The sequence below is a fragment of the Chiloscyllium plagiosum genome, unplaced genomic scaffold (assembly GCF_037043375.1).
Source record: "Chiloscyllium plagiosum isolate Xiang-an unplaced genomic scaffold, Cpla_swu_hap1 HiC_scaffold_6, whole genome shotgun sequence".
In the NCBI taxonomy this organism is placed as follows: Eukaryota; Metazoa; Chordata; class Chondrichthyes; order Orectolobiformes; family Hemiscylliidae; genus Chiloscyllium; species Chiloscyllium plagiosum.
The window spans coordinates 5,453,385-5,477,850 of record NW_028270144.1 but is presented as its reverse complement, the minus strand read 5'-3'; positions in this window follow the sequence as shown (position 1 = coordinate 5,477,850).

The window sequence follows — 24,466 nt, the reverse complement described above, 5'->3', positions numbered from 1 at the left end:
ACAGTACTGACACTGATAATACTGTCACTGATAGTAATGCCACTGACAGTACTGCCACTGACAGTATTGACACTGACAGTACAGTCACTGATAGTACTGTCACGGATAGTACTGCCACTGACAGTACTGACACTGACAGTACTTCCACTGATAGTACTGCCACTGGTGGTACTGCCAGTGATAGTAGTGCCACTGGTAGGACTGTTATTGACAGTACTGTCACTGATAGTAATGCCACTGACAGTACTGCCACTGATAGTACTGTCATTGATAGTACTGACACTGATAGTACAGTCACTGATTGTACTGCCACTGACAGTACTTCCACTGATAGTACTGCCACTGGTGGTACTGCCACAGATAGTAGTGCCACTGGTAGTACTGTTATTGACAGTACTGACACTGACAGTACTGACACTGCCAGTACTGCCAGTGATAGTACTGTCACTAATAATACTACCACTGAGAATACTGACAATGATAGTGTTGCCACTGACAGTACTGACATTGACAATACTGCTACTGATAATACTGTCATTTACAGTACTGACACTGATAATACTGTCACTGATAGTAATGCCACTGACAGTACTGCCACTGACAGTATTGACACTGACAGTACAGTCACTGATAGTACTATCACGGATAGTACTGCCACTGACAGTACTGACACTGACAGTACTTCCACTGATAGTACTGCCACTGGTGGTACTGCCAGTGATAGTAGTGCCACTGGTAGGACTGTTATTGACAGTACTGACACTGACACTACTGACAGCGACAGTACTGACATTGACAATACTGCGACTGATAATACTGTCATTGACAGTACTGACACTGATAATACTGTCACTGATAGTAATGCCACTGACAGTACTGCCACTGATAGTACTGTCATTGATAGTACTGACATTGATAGTACAGTCACTGATAGTACAGTCACTGATAGTAGTGCCACTGACAGTACTGCCACTGACAGTACTGATATTGACAGTACTGACAATGACAGTACTGACACTGCCAGTACTGCCAGTGATAGTACTGTCACTAATAGTACTATCACAGAGTACTGACAATGATAATGCTGCCACTGATAGTACTGACAATGACAGTACTGACACTGGTAATACTGACATTGACAGTACTGACACTGACAGTACTGCGACTGATAGTACTGTCACTGACAGTACTGCCACTGATAGCACTGCTACTAAAAATACTGCCACTGATAGTGCTGCCACTGACAGTACTGACAATGACAGTACTGACACTGGTAATACTGACATTGACAGTACCGACACTGACAGTACTGCCAGTGATAGTACTGTCACTAATAGTACTATCACTGAGAGTACTGACACTGATAGTGCTGACACTGATAGTACTGACAATGACAATACTGACACTGGTAATACTGACATTGACAGTACAGACACTGACAGTACTGCCACTGATAGTACTGTCACTAATAGTACTATCACTGAGAGTACTGACACTGATAGTGCTGCCACTGATAGTACTGACAATGACAGTACTGCCACTGGTAATACTGACATTGACAGTACCGACACTGACAGTACTGCCACTGTGCACTGCTACTAAAAGTACTGCCACTGATAGTACTGACACTGATAATACTGTCACTGATAGTACTGCCACTGACAGTACTGACACTGACCTTCCTGCCACTCACAGTACTGCCACTGATAGTACTGACACTGACAGTGCTGACACTGACAGTACTGACATTGACAGTGCTGACACTGACAGTGCTGACACTGACAGTACTGCCACTGATAGTACTGTCACTGACAGTACTGACACTGATAGTACTGACACTGACAGTGCTGACACTAACAGTACTGACAGTGACAGTACTGCCACTGATAGTACTGCCACTGAAAGTACTGACACTGAAAGTACTGACACTGATAGTACTGACACTGACAGTACTGACACTGACAGTACTGACACTGACAATACTGACACTGACAGTGCTGACACTGATAATACTGTCACTGATAGTAATGCCACTAACAGTACTGCCACTGACAGTACTGCCACTGACAGTACTGACACTGATAGTACAGTCACTGATAGTACTGCCACTGACAGTACTGACACTGACAGTACTTCCACTGATAGTACTACCACTGGTGGTACTGCCAGTGATAGTAGTGCCACTAGTAGTACTGTTATTGACAGTACTGACACTGACAGTACTGACAGCGACTGTACTGCCACTGGAAGTTCTGACATTGACAATACTGCCACTGATAATACTGCCATTGACAGTACTGACACTGACAGTACTGACACTGATAATACTGTCACTGATAGTAATGCCACTGACAGTACTGCCACTGATAGTACTGTCATTGATAGTACTGACACTGATAGTACAGTCACTGATAGTACTGCCAGTGACAGTACTGACACTGACAGTACTTCCACTGATAGTACCTCCACTGGTGGTACTGCCACAGATAGTAGTGCTACTGGTAGTACTGTTATTGACAGTACTGACACTGACAGTACTGACACTGCTAGTACTGCCAGTAATAGTACTGTCACTAATACTACTATCACTGAGAGTACTGACACTGATAGTGCTGCCACTGATAGTACTGCCACTGATAGTACTGCCACTGATGGTACTAACACTGATAGTACTGACACTGACAGTGCTGACACTGACAGTACTGACACTGACAGTACTGACAGCGACAGTACTGCCACTGGAAGTTCTGACATTGATATTACTGCCACTGATAGTACAGTCACTGATAGTACAGTCACTGATAGTACTGCCAGTGACAGTATTGACACTGACAGTACTTCCACTGATAGTACTGCCACTGGTGGTACTGCCACAGATAGTAGTGCCACTGGTAGTACTGTTATTGACAGTACTGACACTGACAGTACTGACACGGCCAGTACTGCCAATAATAGTACTGTCACTAATACTACTATCACTGAGAGTACTGACACTGATAGTGCTGCCATTGATAGTACTGACAATGACAGTACAGACACTGGTAATACTGACATTGACAGTACCGACACTGACAGTACTGCCACAGATAGTACTGTCACTGACAGTACTGACACTAACAGTTCTGTCACTGACAGTACTGCCACTGATTGCACTGCTACTAAAAGTACTGCCACTGACAGTGCTGCCACTGACAGTACTGACACTGATAGCACTGCCACTAAAATTACTGCCACTGACAGTACTGACACTGATAGCACTGCCACTAAAATTACTGCCACTGATAGTGCTGCCACTGACAGTACTGACACTGATAATACTGTCACTGATAATAATGTCACTGATAGTACTGACACTGACGGTAATGCCACTGATAGTACTGCCACTGGAAGTACCGACATTGACAGAGCTGCCACTGATAGTGCTGCCACAGATAGTACTGTCACTGACAGTACTGACACTGACAGTTCTGTCACTGACAGTACTGCCACTGATAGCACTGCTACTAAACGTATTGCCACTGATAGTACTAACACTGACAATACTGACACTGACCTCATTGCCACTCACAGTACTCCCACTCACAGTACTGACACTGATCGTACTGCCACTGATAATACTGTCACTGATAGTACTGCCATTGACAGTACTGACACTGATAGTACTGTTGCTGATTCTACTGTCATTAACAGTGGTACCAATGATAGTACTGCCATTGACGGTACTGACACTGATGGTACTGCCACTGAAAGTACTGACACTGAAAGTACTGTCACTGATAGTAGTGTCACTGATAGTAGTGTCACTGATGGTACTGACACTGACAGCACTGACACTGACAGTACTGACACTGACAGTACTGCCACTGGTAGTACTGCCACTGATAGTACTGTCACTGATAGTACTGTCACTGATAATACTGTCACTGATAATACTGTCACTGATAGTACTGCCACTGACAGTACTGACACTGATAGTACTGTCACTGATAGTACTGACAATGATAGTACTGTCACTGTTAGTACTGTCACTGATAGTACTGCCACTGACTCTGATAGTACTCACACTGATAGTACTGACACTGATAGTACTGTTACTGGTGGTACTGCCACTGACAGTACTGACACTGACCTTACTGCCACTCACAGTACTGCCATTGATAGTACTGACACTGACAGTGCTGACACTGACAGTACTGTTACTGATGGTACTGCCACTGACAGTACTGACACTGACCTTACTGCCACTCACAGTACTGCCACTTGACAGTACTGTCACTGACAGTGCTGACACTGACAGTGCTGCCTCTGACAGTACTGACACTGATAGCACTGCCACTAAAATTACTGCCACTGATAGTGCTGCCACTGACAGTACTGACACTGATAATACTGTCATTGATAATACTGTCACTGATAATACTGTCACTGATAATACTCTCACTGATGGTAATGCCACTATGGTACTGCCACTGATATTACTGCCACTGACTTTACTGACACTGACAGTACTGACACTGATAGTACTGACATTGATAGTACTGCCACTGATAGTACTGTCACTGATAATACTGTCACTGATAACACTGCCACTGACAGTACTGACACTGATGGTACTATCAGTGACAGTACTATCAGTGATAGTACTGTCACTGATAGTACCGTCAGTGGCAGTACCGTCAGTGGCAGTAACATCAGTGTCAGTACTGTCAGTGGCAGTATTATCAGTGACAATTTTTCAGTGACAGTATTATCAGTGGCAGTACTATCAGTGGCAGTACTATCAGTGGCAGTACTGTCAGTGTCAGTACTGTCAGTGACAGTACTGTCAGTGACAGTATTATCAGTGACAGTATTATCAGTGACAGTACTTCCAGTGACAGTACTATCAGTGACAGTATATCAGTGGCAGTACTATCAGTGGCAGTACTATCAGTGGCAGTACTGTCAGTGACAGTACTGTCAGTGGCAGTACTATCAGTGACAGTACTATCAGTGGCAGTACTATCAGTGGCAGTACTCTGAGTGGCAGTAAGGTCAGTGTCAGTACCGTCAGTGGCAGTAACATCAGTGTCAGTACTGTCAGTGGCAGTATTATCAGTGACAATTTTTCAGTGACAGTATTATCAGTGACAATTTTTCAGTGACAGTATTATCAGTGGCAGTACTATCAGTGGCAGTACTATCAGTGGCAGTACTGTCAGTGTCAGTACTGTCAGTGACAGTACTGTCAGTGACAGTATTATCAGTGACAGTATTATCAGTGACAGTACTTCCAGTGACAGTACTATCAGTGACAGTATATCAGTGGCAGTACTATCAGTGGCAGTACTATCAGTGGCAGTACTGTCAGTGACAGTACTGTCAGTGGCAGTACTATCAGTGACAGTACTATCAGTGGCAGTACTATCAGTGGCAGTACTGTCAGTGTCAGTACTGTCAGTGACAGTACTGTCAGTGGCAGTATTATCAGTGACAGTCTTATCAGTGACAGTACTTCCAGTGACAGTACTATCAGTGACAGTATATCAGTGGCAGTACTATCAGTGGCAGTACTATCAGTGGCAGTACTGTCAGTGACAGTACTGTCAGTGGCAGTACTATCAGTGACAGTAAAGTGAGTGGCAGTAAGGTCAGTGTCAGTACCGTCAGTGGCAAAAAACTGTCAGTGTCAGTACTGTCAATGACAGTATTATCAGTGGCAGTACTTTCAGTGGCAGTCCTATCAGTGACAGTATTATCAGTGACAGTATTATCAGTGACAGTACTATCAGTGGCAGTACTATCAGTGTCAGTACTGTCAGTGTCAGTACTGTCAGTGTCAGTACTGCCACTGACAGTACTGACACTGACAGTACTGACACTGATAGTACTGCCACTGATAGTACTGTCACTGATAACACTGCCACTGACAGTACTGACACTGATGGTACTATCAGTGATAGTACTGTCACTGATAGTACCGTCAGTGGCAGTACCGTCAGTGGCATTAACATCAGTGTCAGTACTGTCTGTGGCAGTATTATCAGTGACAGTACTATCACTGATAGTACCATCAGTGTCAGTACTGTCAGTGACAGTACTGTCAGTGGCAGTATTATCAGTGACAGTATTATCAGTGACAGTACTTCCAGTGACAGTACTATCAGTGACAGTATATCAGTGGCAGTACTATCAGTGGCAGTACTATCAGTGGCAGTACTGTCAGTGGCAGTACTATCAGTGACAGCACTATCAGTGGCAGTACTATCAGTGGCAGTACTGTGAGTGGCAGTAAGGTCAGTGTCAGTACTGTCAGTGGCAGTACCATCAGTGGCAGTACCATCATTGACAGTACTATCAGTGACAGTCCTATCAGTGACAGTATTATCAGTGACAGTATTATCAGTGACAGTACTGTCAGTGTCAGTACTGTCAGTGTCAGTACTGTCAATGACAGTACTATCAGTGGCAGTACTTTCAGTGGCAGTCCTATCAGTGACAGTCCTATCAGTGACAGTATTATCAGTGACAGTATTATCAGTGACAGTACTGACACTGACAGTACTGACACTGATAGTACTGTCACTGATAATACTGTCACTGATAATACTGCGACTGACAGTACTGACACTGATGGTACTGCCACTGACAGTACTGCCACTGACGGTACTGCCACTGACGGTACTATCAGTGACAGTACTATCAGTGACAGTACTATCAGTGACAGTACTGTCAATGTCAGTACTGTCAGTGACAGTACTGTCACTGGCAGTACTATCAGTGACAGTACTATCAGTAGCAGTACTGTGAGTGGCAGTAAGGTCAGTGTCAGTACTGTCAGTGGCAGTACCATCAGTGACAGTACCATCAGTGACAGTACTGTCAGTGTCTGTACTGTCAGTGTCAGTACTGTTAGTGTCAGTACTGTCAGTGACAGTACTATCAGTGGCAGTACCATCAGTGACAGTATTATCAGTGACAGTATTATCAGTGACAGTATTAACAGTGTCAGTACTGTCAGTGGCAGCACTATCAGTGGCAGTAATTTTAGTGGCAGTGCTATCAGTGTCAGTACTGTCAGTGGCAGCACTATCAGTGGCAGTACTTTTAGTAACAGTGCTATCAGTGACAGTACTGTCAGTCTCAGCACTGTCAGTGACAGTACTATCAATGACAGTACTGTCAGTGTCAGTACTATCCATGGCAGTACTGTGAGTGGCAGTAAGGTCAGTGTCAGTACTGTCAGTGGCAGTACCATCGGTAACAGTACTATCAGTAACAGTACTATCAGTGTCAGTACTATCAGTGTCAGTACTGTCAGTGGCAATACTATCAGTGACAGTACTATCAGTGTCAGTAATGTCAGTGTCAGTACTGTCAGTGTCAGTACTGTCAGTGTCAGTACTGTCAGTGGCAGTACTGTCAGTGGCAGTACTGTCAGTGACAGTATTATCAGTGACAGTATTCTCAGTGACAGTACTATCAGTGGCAGTCCTATCAGTGTCAGTACTGTCAGTGGCAGTACTGTCAGTGGCAGTACCATCAGTGGCACTACTATCAGTGTCAGTACTATCAGTGTCAGTACTATCAGTGTCAGTACTATCTGTGGCAGTACTATCTGTGACAGTACTATCAGTGGAAGCACTGTCAGTGTCAGTGCTTTCAGTGTACTGTCAATGGCAGAACTATCAGTGATCGTATAATCAGTGACAGTACTATCAGTAGCAGTACTGTCAGTGTCAGTATTGTCACTGGCAGTGCTATCAGTGTCTGTACTGTCAATGACAGTACTATCAGCGACAGTACCATCAGCGGCAGTACCATCAGTGGCAGTACTATCAGCGACAGTACCATCAGCGACAGTACCATCAGTGGCAGTACCATCAGTGGCAGTACCATCAGTGGCAGTACCATCAGTGGCAGTACTGTGAGTGTCAGTACTGTCAGTTGCAGTACTGTCGATAACAGTACTATCAGTGACATTATTATCAGTGGCAGTACTATCAGTGGCAGTACCGTCATTGGCAGTACTGTCAGTGTCTGTACTGTCAATGACAGTACTATCAGCGACAGTACCATCAGCGGCAGTACCATCAGTGGCAGTACTGTGAGTGTCAGTACTGTCAGTTGCAGTACTGTCGATAACAGTACTATCAGTGACATTATTATCAGTGGCAGTACTATCAGTGGCAGTACCGTCAGTGGCAGTACTGTCAGTGTCTGTACTGTCAATGACAGTACTATCAGCGACAGTACCATCAGCGGCAGTACCATCAGCGACAGTACCATCAGTGGCAGTACTATCAGCGACAGTACCATCAGCGACAGTACTATCAGCGACAGTACCATCAGTGGCAGTACTATCAGCGACAGTACCATCAGCGACAGTACCATCAGCGGCAGTACCATCAGCGGCAGTACCATCAGTGGCAGTACCGTCAGTGGCAGTACTGCCAGTGTCAGTACTGTCAGTGTCAGTACTTTCAATGACAGTACTATCAGTGGAAGGACTGTCAGTGTCAGTACATCCAGTTGCAGTACTATCAGTGGCGGTACTGACAGTGTCAGTACTGTCAATGACACTACTATCAGTGTCAGTAGTATCAATGTCAGTACTTTCAGTGGCAGAAAAATCAGTGGCAGTACTGTCAGTGTCAGTACTATCAATGACAGTACTATCAGTGGCAGTACTGTCAGTAGCATTACTATCAGTGACAGTATTATCAGTGACAGTACTGTCAGTGGCAGTACTATCAGTTTCCGTACTTTCGGTGGCAGTACTGCCAGTGGCAGTATTGTCAGTGGCAGTATTATCAGTGGCAGTATTATCAGTGACAGTATTATTAGTGACAGTATTATTAGTGACAGTACTCCCAGTGGCCGTACTGTCAGTGTCTGTACTATAATTGTCAGTACTTTCAGTCAGAAGTACTATCAGTGTCAGTACTTTCAGTGGCTGTCCTATCCGTGGCAGTATTGTCAGTGGCAGTACTGTCAGAGACAGTATTATTAGTGACAGTACTGTCAGTGTCAGTACTGTCAGTGTCAATACTGTCAATGACAGTACTATCAGTGCCAGTACTTTCAGTGGCAGTCCTATCAGTGACAGTATTATCAGTGACAGTACTGTCAGTGGCAGTACTATCAGTTTCCGTACTTTCGGTGGCAGTACTGCCAGTGACAATATTATCAGTGGCAGAACTGTCACGGTCAGTACTGTCAGAGGCAGTACTATCTGAGACAGTACTATCTGAGACAGTACTATCTGAGACAGTACTACCAGTGGCCGTACTGTCAGTGGCAGTACTCTCAGTGTCAGTACTGTCCGTGGCAGTACTATCAGTGTCAGTACTTTCAGTCAGAAGTACTATCAGTGTCAGTACTTTCAGTGGCAGTCCTATCAGTGACAGTATTATCAGTGATAGCACTGTCAGTGGCAGTCCTATCAGTGACAGTATTATTAGTGGCAGTACTATCAGTGACAGTACTGTCAGTGGTGACAGTACTATCAGTGTCAGTACTGTCAGTGTCAGTACTATCAGTCACATTAGTATCAGTGACAGTACCATCAGTGGCAGTACTATCTGTGACAGTACTATCAGTGGAAGTACTGTCAGTGTCAGTGCTGTCATTGGCAGTGCTGTCAGTGGCAGTACTATCAGTGTCCGTACTTTCGGTGGCAGTACTGCCAGTGACAATATTATCAGTGGCAGAACTGTCACGGTCAGTACTGTCAGAGGCAGTACTATCTGAGACAGTACTATCTGAGACAGTACTATCTGAGACAGTACTACCAGTGGCCGTACTGTCAGTGGCAGTACTCTCAGTGTCAGTACTGTCCGTGGCAGTACTATCAGTGTCAGTACTTTCAGTCAGAGGTACTATCAGTGTCAGTACTTTCAGTGGCAGTCCTATCAGTGACAGTATTATCAGTGATAGCACTGTCAGTGGCAGTCCTATCAGTGACAGTATTATTAGTGGCAGTACTATCAGTGACAGTACTGTCAGTGGTGACAGTACTATCAGTGTCAGTACTGTCAGTGTCAGTACTATCAGTCACATTAGTATCAGTGACAGTACCATCAGTGGCAGTACTATCTGTGACAGTACTATCAGTGTCAGTGCTGTCAGTGTCAGTGCTGTCATTGGCAGTGCTGTCAGTGGCAGTACTATCAGTGTCCGTACTTTCAGGGGCAGTACTCTCAGTGGCAGTACTATCAGTGACAGTCCTATCAGTGTAAGTACTGTCAGTGGCAGAACCATCAGTGACAGTATAATCAGTGACAGTACTATCAGTGGCAGTACTGTCAGTGTCAGTACTGTCAATAACAGTACTATCAGTGGCAGTACCATCAGTGGCAGTACCATTAGGGGCAGTACTATCAGGGGTAATACTATCTGTGACAGTACTATCAGTGAAAGCACTGTCAGTGTCAGTGCTTTCAGTGTCAGTACTGTCAATGACAGTACTATCAGTGTCTGTACTGCCAGTGGCAGAACTATCAGCGACAGTACCATCAGTGGCAGTATTATCAGTGGCAGTACTGTCAGTGTCAGTACTGTCAGTGGCAGTGCTGTCGATAACAGTACTATCAGTGACATTATTATCAGTGGCAGTACTATCAGTGGCAGTACCGTCAGTGGCAGTACCTTCAGTGGCAGCACTGTCAGTGGCAGTACTATCAGTGACAGTACTTTCGGTGGCAGTACTGCCAATATCAGTACTGTCACTGTCCGTACTTTCAGGGGTAGTACTACCAGTGACAGTATTGTCAGTGTCAATACTCCCAGTATCAGTCCTATCAGTGAAAGTATTATCAGTCGCAGTGCTGTCAGTAGCAGTACTGTCAGTGGCAGTAATATCAGTGTCAGTACTATCAGTGACAGTCCTGTCAGTGGCAGTCCTGTCAGTGGCAGTAATATCAGTGTCAGTACTCTCAGTGTCAGTACTGTCAGTGGCAGTACTGTCAGTGGCAGTAATATCAGTGTCAGTACTATCAGTGACAGTACTCTCAGTGACAGTCCTCTCAATGGCAGTACTGTCAGTGGCAGTACAGTCAGTGGCAGTACAGTCAGTGGCAGTCCTATCGGTGTCAGTACTGTCAGTGTCGGTACTGTCAGTGTCACTTCTGTCAGTGTCACTTCTGTCAGTGTCAATACTATCAGTTTCAGTTCTGTCAGTGTCAGTTCTATCAATGTCAGTGCGGTCAGTTTGAGTAATGTCAATGACAGTATTATCAGTGTCAGTAATATCAGTGACTGTGGTATCAAAGGTAGTAATATCAGTGGCAGCACTATCAGCGACTACTATCTGTGACAGTACTATCAGTGGAAGTACTGTCAGTGTCAGTGCTGTCAATGTCGGTACAGTCAATAACAGTACTATCAGTGGCAGTACAGTCAGTGGCAGTACTGTCAGTGGCAGTACTGTCAGCGGCAGTACTATCAGCGGCAGTTCTATCAGTGTCAGTACTGTCAGTGGCAGAACTATCAGTGACAGTATAATCAGTGACAATACTATCAGTGGCAGTGCTGTCCGTGGCAGTACTATCAGGGGCAGTACTATCAGGGGCAGTACTATTAGCGACAGTATTGTCAATGACAGTAATATCAGTGGCAGTACTATCAGTGAAAGTACTGTCAGTTTCAATACTCTCAGTGTCAGTCCTATCAATGACAGTAATATCAGTGACAGTACTCTCAGTGGCATTACAGTCAGTGTCAGTACTGTCAGTGTCCGTACTTTCAGGGGCAGTACTATCAGTGACAGTATTGTCAGTGTCAATACTCTCAGTGTCAGTCCTATCAGTGACAGTACTGTCAGTGACAGTCGTCTCAGTGACTGTCCTCTCAGTGACAGTACTCTCAGTGTCAGTACTGTCAGTGTCAGTACTGTCAGTGGCAGTACTCTCAGTGTCAGTACTGTCAGTGTCAGTACTGTCAGTGGCAGTACGCTCAGTGGCAGTCCTATCGGTGTCAGTACTGTCAGTGTCAGTGCCGTCAGTGTCACCTCTATCAGTGTCAGTACTATCAGTTTCAGTTCTGTCAGTGTCAGTTCTATCAGTGTCAGTACAGTCAGTGTCAGTACAGTCAGTGTCATTACAATCAGTTTCAGTAATGTCAGTGACAGTATTATCAGTGTCAGTACAGTCAGTTTCAGTGCTGTCATTGACAGTACTATCAGTGGCAGCACTATCAGCAACTACTATCTGTGACAGTACTATCAGTGTCAGTGCTGTCAGTGTCAGTGCTGTCAGTGTCAGTACTGTCAATGACAGTACTATCAGTGGCAGTACTGTCAGCGGCAGTACTATCAGTGTCAGTACTATCAGTGTCAGTACTTTCAGTCAGAAGTACTATCAGCGTCAGTACTTTCAGAGGCAGTCCTATCAGTGACAGTACTGTCAGTGGTAGTACTATCAGTGACAGTACTATCGGTGGCAGTACTGCCAGTGTCAGTACTGTCAGTGTCAATACTGTCAATGACCGTGCTATCAGTGGTCGTACTTTCAGTGTCAGTACTGTCAGTGTCAGTACTGACAGTGTCCGTACTTTCAGTGTCAATACTATCAATGACAGTACATCAGTGGCAGTACTATCAGTGTCAGTAATATCAGTATCAGTACTTTCAGAGGCAGTCCTATCAGTGACAGCACTGTCAGTGGCAGTACTGTCAGTGTCAGTACTGTCAATGACACTACTATCAGTGTCAGTACTTTCAGTGTCAGTACTTTCAGTGTCAGTACTATCAATGACAGTACTATCAGTGGCAGTACTGTTAATGGCATTACTATCAGTGTCAGTACTTTCAGTCAGAAGTACTATCAGCGTCAGTACTTTCAGAGGCAGTCCTATCAGTGACAGTACTGTCAGTGGCAGTACTATCAGTGACAGTACTATCGGTGGCAGTACTGCCAGTGTCAGTACTGTCAGTGTCAATACTGTCAATGACCGTGCTATCAGTGGTCGTACTTTCAGTGTCAGTACTGTCAGTGTCAGTACTGACAGTGTCCGTACTTTCAGTGTCAATACTATCAATGACAGTACATCAGTGGCAGTACTATCAGTGTCAGTAATATCAGTATCAGTACTTTCAGAGGCAGTCCTATCAGTGACAGCACTGTCAGTGGCAGTACTGTCAGTGTCAGTACTGTCAATGACACTACTATCAGTGTCAGTACTTTCAGTGTCAGTACTTTCAGTGTCAACACTATCAATGACAGTACTATCAGTGGCAGTACTGTTAATGGCATTACTATCAGTGGCAGTACTCTCAGTGGCAGTATTTTCAATGACAGTACTATCAGTGGCAGTACTGTCAGTGGCAGAACTATCAGTGATCATATAATCAGTGACAGTATTATCAGTGGCAGTATTATCAGTGGCAGTACTATCAGTGACAGTACATTCAGTGGCAATACTGCCAGTATCAGTACTGTCACTGTCTGTACTTTCAGTGTCAGTGTCAATACTCCCAGTGTCAGTCCTATCAGTGAAAGTATTATCAGTGGCAGTCCTGTCAGTGGCAGTCCTGTCAGTGTCAGTACTTTCAGTGTCGGTACTTTCAGTGTCGGTACTGTCAGTGTCGGTACTGTCAGTGTCAGTGCTGTCAGTGTCACTTCTATCAGTATCAGTACTATCAGTTTCAGTTCTGTCAATGACAGTATTATCAGTGTCAGTACTATCAGTGACTGTGCTATCAAAGGCAGTAATATCAGTGGCAGCACTATCAGCGACTACTATCAGTGACAGTACTATCAGTGGAAGTACTGTCAGTGACAGTACTATCAGCGGCAGTACATCAGCGGCAGTACTATCAGTCACAGTACTATCAGTGTCAGTACTGTCAGTGGCAGAACAATCAGTGACAGTATAATCAGTGACAATACTATCAGTGGCAGTACTGTCCGTGGCAGTACTATCAGTTAAAGTACTGTCAGTGTTCAATACTCTCAGTGTCAGTCCTATTAATGACAGTAATATCAGAGACAGTACTCTCAGAGGCAGTACAGTCAATATCAGTACTGTCAGTGTCCGTACTTTCAGGGGCAGTACTATTAGTGTCAGTCCTATCAGTGTCAGTACTGTCAGTGTCAGTACTGTCAGTGTCAGTACTGTCAGTGACAATCCTATCAGTGACAGTACTCTCAGTGACAGCACTCTCAGTGACAGCACTCTCAGTGACAGCACTCTCAGTGGCAGTACAGTCAGTATCAGTACTGTCAGTGGCAGTACTCTCAGTGGCAGTCCTATCGGTGTCGGTACTGTCAGTGTCAGTACTGTCAGTGTCAGTACTGTCAGTGTCGTTACTGTCAGTGTCAGTGCTGTCAGTGTCAGTTCTATCAGTGTCTGTACGGTCAGTTTCAGTAATGTCAGTGACAGTATTATCAGTGTTAGTACTATCAGTGACTGTGCTATCGGTGTCAGTACTGCCAGTGTCAGTACTGTCAGTGTCGATACTGTCAATGACAGTGCTGTCAGTGGTCGTACTTTCAGTGTCAGTGCTGTCAGTGTCAGTTCTATCAGTGTCTGTACGGTCAGTTTCAGTAATGTCAGTGACAGTATTATCAGTGTTAGTACTATCAGTGACTGTGCTATCGGTGTCAGTACTGCCAGTGTCAGTACTGTCAGTGTCGATACTGTCAATGACAGTGCTGTCAGTGGTCGTACTTTCAGTGTCAGTACTGTCAGTGTCAGTACTGTCAATGACACTACTATCAGTGTCAGTACTTTCAGTGTCAGTACTATCAACGACAGTACTATCAGTGGCAGTACTGTCAGTGGCAGTACTATCAATGTCAGTATTTTCAATGACAGTACTATCTGTGTCAGTACTGTCAATGACATTATTATCAGTGGCAGTACTATCAGTGGCAGAACTGTCAGGGTCAGCACTCTCAGTGGCAGTAATATCTGAGACAGTACTACCAGTGGCCGTACTGTCAGTGGCAGTACTTTCAGTGCTAGTACTGTCAGTGTCAGTACCTTCACTCAGAAGTACTATCAGAGTCAGTAATTTCAGTGGCAGTCCTATCAGTGACTGTATTATCAGTGACAGCACTGTCAGTGACAGTACTGCCAGTGTCAGTACTATCAGTGGCAATACTATCAGTGACAGAACTGTTAGGGTCAGTACTGTCAGGGTCAGTACTGTCAGAGGCCGTACTATCTGAGACAGTACTACCAGTGGCCGTACTGTCAGTGGCAGTACTGTCAGTGTCAGTACTGTCCGTGGCAGTACTATCAATGGCAGTACTTTCTGTCAGAATTACTATCAATGTCAGTACTGTCAGTGACTGTATTATCAGTGACAGCACTGTCAGTGGCAGTACTATCAGTGACGGTATTATCAGTGGCAGTATTGTCAGTGTCAGTACTGTCAGTGTCAGTATTGTCAGTTTCAGTATTGTCAGTGTCAGTATTGTCAGTGTCAGTACTATCAGTGTCATGACTTTCAGTGGCAGTACTATCATTGACAGTATTATCAGTCACAGTACTTTCAGTGGCAGTACTATCATTGACAGTATTATCAGTCACAGTACTTTCAGTGGCAGTACTATCAGTGACAGTATTATCAGTCACAGTACTTTCAGTGGCAGTACTATCAGTGTCAGTACTTTCAGTGGCAGTACTGTCAGTGACATTATTATCAGTGGCAGTACTGTCAGTGACAGTACTGTCAGTGTCAGTACTGTCAGTGTCAGTACTGTCAGTGTCAGTACTGTCAGTGTCAGTACTATAAGTGACTGTACTATCAGTGGCAGTACTATCAGTGGCAATACTATCAGTGACAGTACTGTCAGTGGCAGTAATAATCAGCGACAGCCGTGTTAGATCTCAGTCCTAGAAGCTGGCAGTTCAAGTTCCATACCAGGTACCTGAGCACGAAAACGACTCCCACATGACAGTGTGATAGTGAGAAATCACACCACACCAGGTCATATTCCAACAGGTTTGTTTGAAATCACAAACTTTAAGAGCACTGCTCCTTTGTCAGATGAAGTGATGTTATGGAAGGGCTGAATTTTTGGAGATTCTGTCATTTCAATGAGATATTAAAACAACATGCTATCTGTTGTCACCGATGGATAAATGGAGCAAATGAGAGCACTTTGAAAGGAAGTCGAAGAGTGTGGATCGTGGAAAGCACAGCCGGCCAGGCAGCATCCGAGGAACAGGAGAATCGACATTTCACAGGCATCAGCCCTTTGCCTGCAACATTGACTCTCCTGCTCCTCGGATGCTGCCTGGCCGGCTGTGCTTTCCATGCGCCACACTCTTTGACTCTGATCTCCAGCAGTCCTCACTTTCCACTCTGATAGGGAAGAAGATAAATCTTTGAATTCTCCTGATCAAAACTTATCTCAACAGCATCATCATTAAAACAAATCACTTGGTGATTATCTCACTGCTTTCTGTGGGACATTGCTGTGTATATATTGAGAGCGGCAATTCTTACAACTGGAAGTAGACTTCAAAATTACTTCATCAGTGTAAAGCGTTTGAAAGATCCTGAGACCATGAAAAGCTTTCATGCAAGTTTTGTTTCTTCCAGAGGTGTGAAACCAGAAATCCACTTAACATCTATTTCAGTTGGGAGAGCAGCTGATGACAAATTTTATTCACAGTTGTTTGTGACCCTTGGTTATTGCTGCAAGAGACTCCAGTGAATCCTTGTAACAATAACAGCTGTGAATGTAATTTTGCTGAATTGCACAGCCCAGTGAGATTATTACAATCACTGAGTTCATTGCCATTAAAGGGAAATTCAGCCTTAATTAATTTGTGGCTACTCTTAACAGCTGTCTGTTTTTATATACATTTTAATTAGGTGTAACTTGTCACTTTTGCAGCTGTCAGAAAAAAACTTTTTTTAGAAAAGAAAAATTTCTTGTTGCTTGGATTTTCGAAGAATTCACGCAAACGTTCCCCTCTTATAATTCTCATCAGCTCTACATTATCAGAAATGCTTGACAAGGGAAATTCTTTCCAGTCTTATAATTACAGCTGCTTCTGAAGCCAAAATCAATAAGTTTAATTCGTGTTTAATATTAACTGATCTTTAATTAATATCTTATATCCAGGAGGCACGGCAGAAAAAGTCAAACCAAGTCAGTTTCTTAGACCTTTCTAGTGACTGGTTCAAGATATTAACAATGGCTGAGTGTAGGTCACCTTCACACTCCCTTAGCCAGGGATTAGCACTTTGCATGCATAAAGAGGAGCAAGAAAAAGACAAGGGGAATTTTAAACAGCTGAAAAATAGCGGAGTTTCCTTGGAGCAAAAATTAAATACTGGGTTTTCTCAAAATGCTTAACAATCCGTAACTTAACTTCGGTCTGTCCTGTACACCAAGGTGATCAAATTCACAGTTAAATTGCGGAGGAAGTTCTTGAATTATTTTGGTGAGAGTGGTTGGTTGATTGTTAATCTTTGCAACACAACATAATCTTTCAACAAGGAATGTGTTCTTTTTTGATACTTTCCAAAATTGGTATGTTACTAAAGACTAGAAAACTCCACTGATAGTAAATGTGAAATTTTATGAAAGAATGTAACTGAAACTGAAGTCAGTCAGATCCACAGTCAAGATATTCTGAACTGTTTCTTCTACATCCCCCACTACGCTTCAAGAAGTTCTAAATTCATGATGTTAAGCCACAGCATCATAACTATTAATTCAACAAACCCTGACATATGTGAATAAGCAATTTGCAAACAAGACAAAGCAATTACAGAAATAAGAAAATAAACAAGAAAAACAATTGGACATCTCATCAAAGGTATATAGTAAATATCTGAGATAGGGTCATTAGACCTAAATATTAACTCTAGTTTCTCTTCACAGATATTGCCCGATCTGCTGAGCCAGGAATTTCTGTTTTTGTTTCCAATTTATTGCATCCACTGTTCTATCAGATTTTTTTAAAATAGGAAATATCTGTTGTGGGTGGCATGGTGGCACAGTGGTTAGCACTGCTGCCTCACAGCGCCAGAGACCCGGGTTCCATTCCCGCCTCAGACAACTGACTGTGTGGAGTTTACATGTTCTCCCCGTGTCTGCATGGGTTTCCTCCGGGTGCTCCGGTTTCCTCCCACAGTCCAAAGATGTGCAGGGTCAGGTGAATTGGCCATACTAAATTACCCGTAGTGTTAGGTAAAGTGGTAAATGTAGGGGTACGGGTGGGTTTTGCTTCGGCGGGTCAGTGTGGACTTGTTGGGCCGAAGGGCCTGTTTCCACACTGTAATCTAATCTAAATCTAAATCTAAATCTAATCTAATCTAATCTAAATCTAATCTAATCTAATCTGTTGCCTTAGACAGTGTAGGACAATCACCTGATGAAGGAGCGTCGCTCCGAAAGCTAGTGTGCTTCCAATTAAACCTGTTGGACTATAACCTGGTGTTGTGTGATTTTTAACAGTGTAGGATGTTATTGCTGGACTTTTAGCATCTTTAATCAACAGACATACAAGTTAAGGTAACATTGAGGATTTTAACATTCAAGGCCAGATTTTTAAAAAACTGCCAGTAATTAATCGGTCACCTTGTTCCCGGTATACTTGTGATATATTCCCAATTAGAGAGGACATATTGAGAGCACCAGTATATAACTGTGCAAATGCAAGTTCAAAATTCTGACCTCTCGTTTTGATTCATTTATTCCATCACTGCTAATGGAAACAGGAAAAACATTGTTAATTTTTCAAAGAGCAACAGAATGTAGAGAACGGAATGATTACTGAAAAGAGTTACAGGGAATCAGGGATAGAAAAGATCCATGCATGCTTCAGGAGAAGGTAATGCACACTCAGGCTGTCGACATTTTTCAGGTAATTATTGGTTCTCCACTTGCCTGACAATACAGGGCTGTCAGAACAATTGGGGGTGGATGAGGTGTGAAACCACAGCCCCATCTGCCTTCTCAGATGAATGTAAAGGATTTCATTACATTCTTATAAAGAAGAACAGTGAAATTCGACCCAAAGTCCAGCTCAATAACTAGCCAACAATTCCACTGATTATCTACTCACTTATATCTTTGTTATTTCTGGCACTGGGCTGTGTACAAACTGGTGCTGTGAATTCCTGTTTTACAACAGGGACACTTCGTAATTAAAACTTAATTGGGTGGAAAGGGCTTTTGAGACATCCTAAAGTTATAAAAGGAATTATATAAATGAGTACCGTCTTATTTTTGTAAGCAATCACATCAGAATTGCTTACATTTCTCATGTTTCATCACTGCTTTCTGAACCTTATTAAATCAGAGGCACAAAAGATGCTCAGACTTTCTTGAGTCACGTCAACCTGATGTCATAAGGTCATTAGACCAACAGAAATAGGAGCAGAAGGAGGCCATTCAGCTCCTTACGCCTGCTCTGTTATTCAAGAGGATCATGGTTGATCCTGACATTCTTCATGTTCACGTTCCTGTCCTTTCCCATAACACTCGACTTCCTGACTGGGAAATTATCTACTTCGCCTTAAATATACACAAGGACTCTACCCCCACACAAAGCTCTTTGTGGGTAAGGACTTCCAACAATTCACAACTCCCTGAGAGAAGAAATTCCTCATCTCAGTCTTAAATTAATGACCTTTTATTCTGAGATTATTCCCTCTAGTCCTAGTCTCTCCCCTGAGGAAAACGTTCTCTCAGTATTTATCTTTCCAAGCCCCTTAAGAATCCTATATGTTTCAACAAGATCATCTTTCATATTTCCAAACTCCAGTGAGTCGACTCCCAATCTGTTTAGCTCATAAAACAATCCCTCCATATAGGGATCATCCCAGAGAACCTTCTCTGTACTTCCTTTATTGAAATTATATGTTTTCTTAAATAAGAGGATGAAAACTGCTCAAAGTACTCTAGATGTGATCTTACCAACACCTTCCTGATGAAGGGCTTCTGCCTGAAACGTTGATTATCCTGCTCCTTGGATGTTGACTGACCTGCTGTGCTTCTCCAGCACCACACTCTCGACTCTGATCTCCAGAAACTGCAGTCCTCACTTTCTCCGACTTTTAGCAACACCTTGTCCAATTGCAGTAAGACTTCTCATTCTTACACTCCATTCCCCCATCCCCCCACCCCCGAAATAAGGATCAACATTCCATTAGCCTTCCTAATTACCTGCTGACACTATGTGCTTGCTTTCTGTGTATTATGTACAAGTCCCCTTGTGTTGCAACTTTCTGCTGTTACTTTACATTTAAATAATATTCTGTTCTTTATTCTCCATTTCAAAATGATGCTTTTTTTCCCATATTTTACTTCATTTGGCAATATTTTGCCCACTGACGTTACACTGCCTGTGTCCCTCTCACAACCTGCCTTTTCATCTATTTTTGTATTGTCTGCAAATTTGGCTCCAGAACATTTCCTCCGTTCAAGTCACTAATATATATTGTAAATAGTTGTGGTCCGAGCAATGCTTCCTGTAGAAACCCGCTGGTCACAGATTGCCAAACTGAAAATCTGCGAATCCCCACTCCATGCTATATTCTACCGAATTTCCCTCTGCATTCAATTCGCAATTTCAATTTGCAAGCCAGAAGAAACATCATTTTGGGATGCTCTGCAAATAACCACAACACGTTTCAAATTACATAATGCTAAAATTACATAATGTTAAAATTACTATCTAACATTTGTTATAAAACACCAAACTGATCTTGAACTCTCTCAAACTCTGATTCATTACATTACATTACATTACATTACATTACCCACCCTCCCATCCTGGCACTTTCCCCTGCCACCGCAGGAACTGTAAAACCTGTGCCCACACCTCCTCCTTCACCTCTATCCAAGGCTCTAAAGGAGCCTTCCATATCCATCAAAGTTTTACCTGCACATCCACTAACATCATTTATTGTATCCGTTGCTCCCGATGCAGTCTCCTCTACATTGGGGAGACTGGGCGCCTCCTAGCAGAGCGCTTTAGGGAACATCTCCGAGACACCCACACCAATCAACCAAACCGCCCCGTGGCCCAACATTTCAACACCCCCTCCCACTCTGCCGAGGATATGGAGGTGCTGGGCCTCCTCCACCGCCGCTCCCTCACCACCAGACGCCTGGAGGAAGAACGCCTCATCTTCCGCCTCGGAACACTTCAACCCCAGGGCATCAATGTGGATTTCAACAGCTTCCTCATTTCCCCTTCCCCCATCTCATCCTAGTTTCTAACCTCCAGCAAAACCGTCCCCTTGACTTGTCCGGACTTGTCCTACCTGCCTATCTCCTTTTCCACCTATCCACTCCACCCTCCTCCCTGACCGAACACCTTCATCTCCTCCCCCACTCACCTATTGTACTCTATGCTACTTTCTCCCCACCCCCACCCTCCTCTAGCTTATCTCTCCACGCTTCAGGCTCTCTGCCTTTATTCCTGATGAAGGGCTTTTGCCCGAAACATCGATTTCGAAGCTCCTTGGATGCTGCCTGAACTGCTGTGCTCTTCCAGCACCATTGATCCAGAATCTGGTTTCCAGCATCTGCAGTCATTGTTTTTACCTAGTTGATTTTAACCCTACTGTGAATCCTCTTGCAAGGATGCCTGCCTTGAAGAAGTTTTCCTCCTCTCTCTACAAGAATCTCAGTGAGTCTCTCTCTCATTGCAACCCCCAGGTCATTTCCTCAGCCCTGAAGCTCTTCAACCATGTCCTGAAACAAACCCGCTACTACAGCCACATTTGATTCCTCAGTGCCTGTCTCCGTAACCAACTCATGCCATGCGGACTCTGGACCACCTTTAAACCAGCAGAGTTCGGACCCGAACAGGACAAACAGTACAGACTACAGATTCAAAAACACCAGCAACAGTCCTCCTTCAAGATCCTCCGCTCCACGCTTGCAGCAATGCGCCGGTACCTAACCTCTCTACAGTCAGCCCTGCCTCAGCTGAGGGCCACACTCTCTCAGAATTGCAAAGGACCCACTCTGTACTACATCCTCAGGAGAATTCATACTCTCAACAAACAGTATTTCAATTCCATCTCAAACATCAAAAACTGTAAGTACAACAAACTTTTATCTACCCACCTCGATAACCAGCGCTCCTCAAACATTCCAGAAGATTCCCCTGGCCTCGGAAACACCATTAGCCATGCGGCTGATGCAGCTACCACCCCCACGCTGATTGATGATGTCACTTCTGCCCCCATCATGGCCACTCCCACAGCCAATTCCAGCCCTCACATCATCGCCGATGCCACACGCTCAGTGACTTCTGCCACCCCTACTGCCGTGTCTGCCACCACTTCTGACCCCACCAGCGCCCCCACAGACCCCACTGTCACTATCCCCACCCCCAGAACCCCGAGGGGAACACTACCCCTGCTCATGACTCTACCCCCATTCCCCCACCATCACACCCACTCCAGGTACTGGCTCCGACCCCACTCCCAGCTCTATACCCACACCAGCTCCCAGCTCCCAGCCCTGCCGAGTTTTCACCATCCCTCCACACCTCCCCCTCACTGAGGACGAACGATCAGTCCTCAGCAAAGGACTCACCTTCGTCCCCCTCCGTCCACGCATCAATGAATTTAATACACGCCGTGACATCGAACAATTCTTCCGTCGCCTCCGCTTCTGAGCTTACTTCCACAATCAGGATTCCCGCCCATCTTCCGAGGACCCCTTCCCCCACCTCCAACACACTGCATCCACCTGGACACCCCGCGCTGGCCTATTACCTGCCCTCGACCTCTTAATTTCCAACTGCCGCCGGGACATTAACCGCCTCAACCTGTCGACCCCCCTCCCCCACTCCAACCTCTCACCCTCACAACGCGCAGGCCTCCAATCCCTCTGCTCCAATCCTAACCTCACCATCAAGCCAGCGGATAAAGGGGGCGCAGTGGTAGTCTGGCGCACTGACCTCTACACCGCTGAAGCCAAACGCCAACTCGAGGACACCTCTTCCTACCGCCCCCTTGACCATGACCCCACCCCCCATCACCAAACCATCATCTCCCAGACCATACAGAACCTCATCACCTCAGGAGATCTCCCACCCACAGCTTCCAACCTCATAGTCCGGGAACTCCGCACTGCCTGGTTCTACCTCCTTCCCAAGATCCACAAGCCTGACCACCCTGGCCGACCCATTGTCTCAGCATGCTCCTGCCCCACTGAACTCATCTCTACCTACCTTGACACTGTCCTATCCCCCCTAGTCTAGGAACTCCCCACATACGTTCGAGACACCACCCACGCCCTCCACCTCCTCCAAGACTTCCGTTTCCCCGGCCCCCAACGCCTCATCTTCACCATGGATATCCAATCCCTCTACACCTCCATCCGCCATGACCAGGGCCTCCAAGCCCTCCGTTTTTTCCTCTCCAGACGTTCCCAACAGTACCCTTCCACCGACACTCTCATTCGTTTGGCCGAACTGGTCCTCACCCTGAACAATTTCTCCTTTGAATCCTCCCACTTCCTCCAGACCAAAGGGGTAGCCATGGGCACACGTATGGGCCCCAGCTATGCCTGTCTCTTTGTTGGCTACGCAGAGCAGTTGATCTTCCGTAATTACACCGGCACCACTCCCCACCTCTTCCTCCACTACATTGATGACTGCTTCGGCGCCACCTCGTGCTCCCGTGAGGAGGTTGAGCAATTCATCAACTTCACCAACACATTCCACCCTGACCTTAAATTTACCTGGACCATCTCTGACACCTCCCTCCCCTTCCTGGACCTCTCCATCTCCATCAGTGACGACCGACTTGACACTGACATTTTTTACAAACCCACCGATTCCCACAGCTACCTGGATTACACCTCTTCCCACCCTACCTCTTGCAAAAATGCTATCCCGTATTCCCAATTCCTCCGCCTCCGCCGTATCTGCTCCCAGGAGGAGCAGTTCCACCATAGAACACACCAGATGGCCTCCTTCTTTAGAGACCGCAATTTCCCTTCCCACATGGTTAAAGATGCCCTCCAACGCATCTTGTCCACATCCCACACCTCCGCCCTCAGACCCAACCCCTCCAACCATAACAAGGACAGAACGCCCCTGGTGCTCACCTTCCACCCTACCAACCTTCGCATAAACCAAATCATCCGCCGACATTTCCGCCACCTCCAAACAGACCCCACCACCAGGGATATATTTCCCTCCCCACCCCTTTCCGCCTTCCGCAAAGACCGCTCCCTCCGTGACTACCTGGTCAGGTCCACGCCCCCCCTACGACCCACCCTCCCATCCTGGCACTTTTCCCTGCCACCGCAGGAACTGTAAAACCTGTGCCCACACCTCCTCCCGCACCTCCATCCAAGGCCCTAAAGGAGCCTTCCACATCCATCAAAGTTTTACCTGCACATCCACTAATATCATTTATTGTATCCGTTGCTCCCGATGCGGTCTCCTCTACATTGGGGAGACTGGGCGCCTCCTAGCAGAGCGCTTTAGGGAACATCTCCGAGACACCCACACCAATCAACCACACCGCCCTGTAGCCCAACAT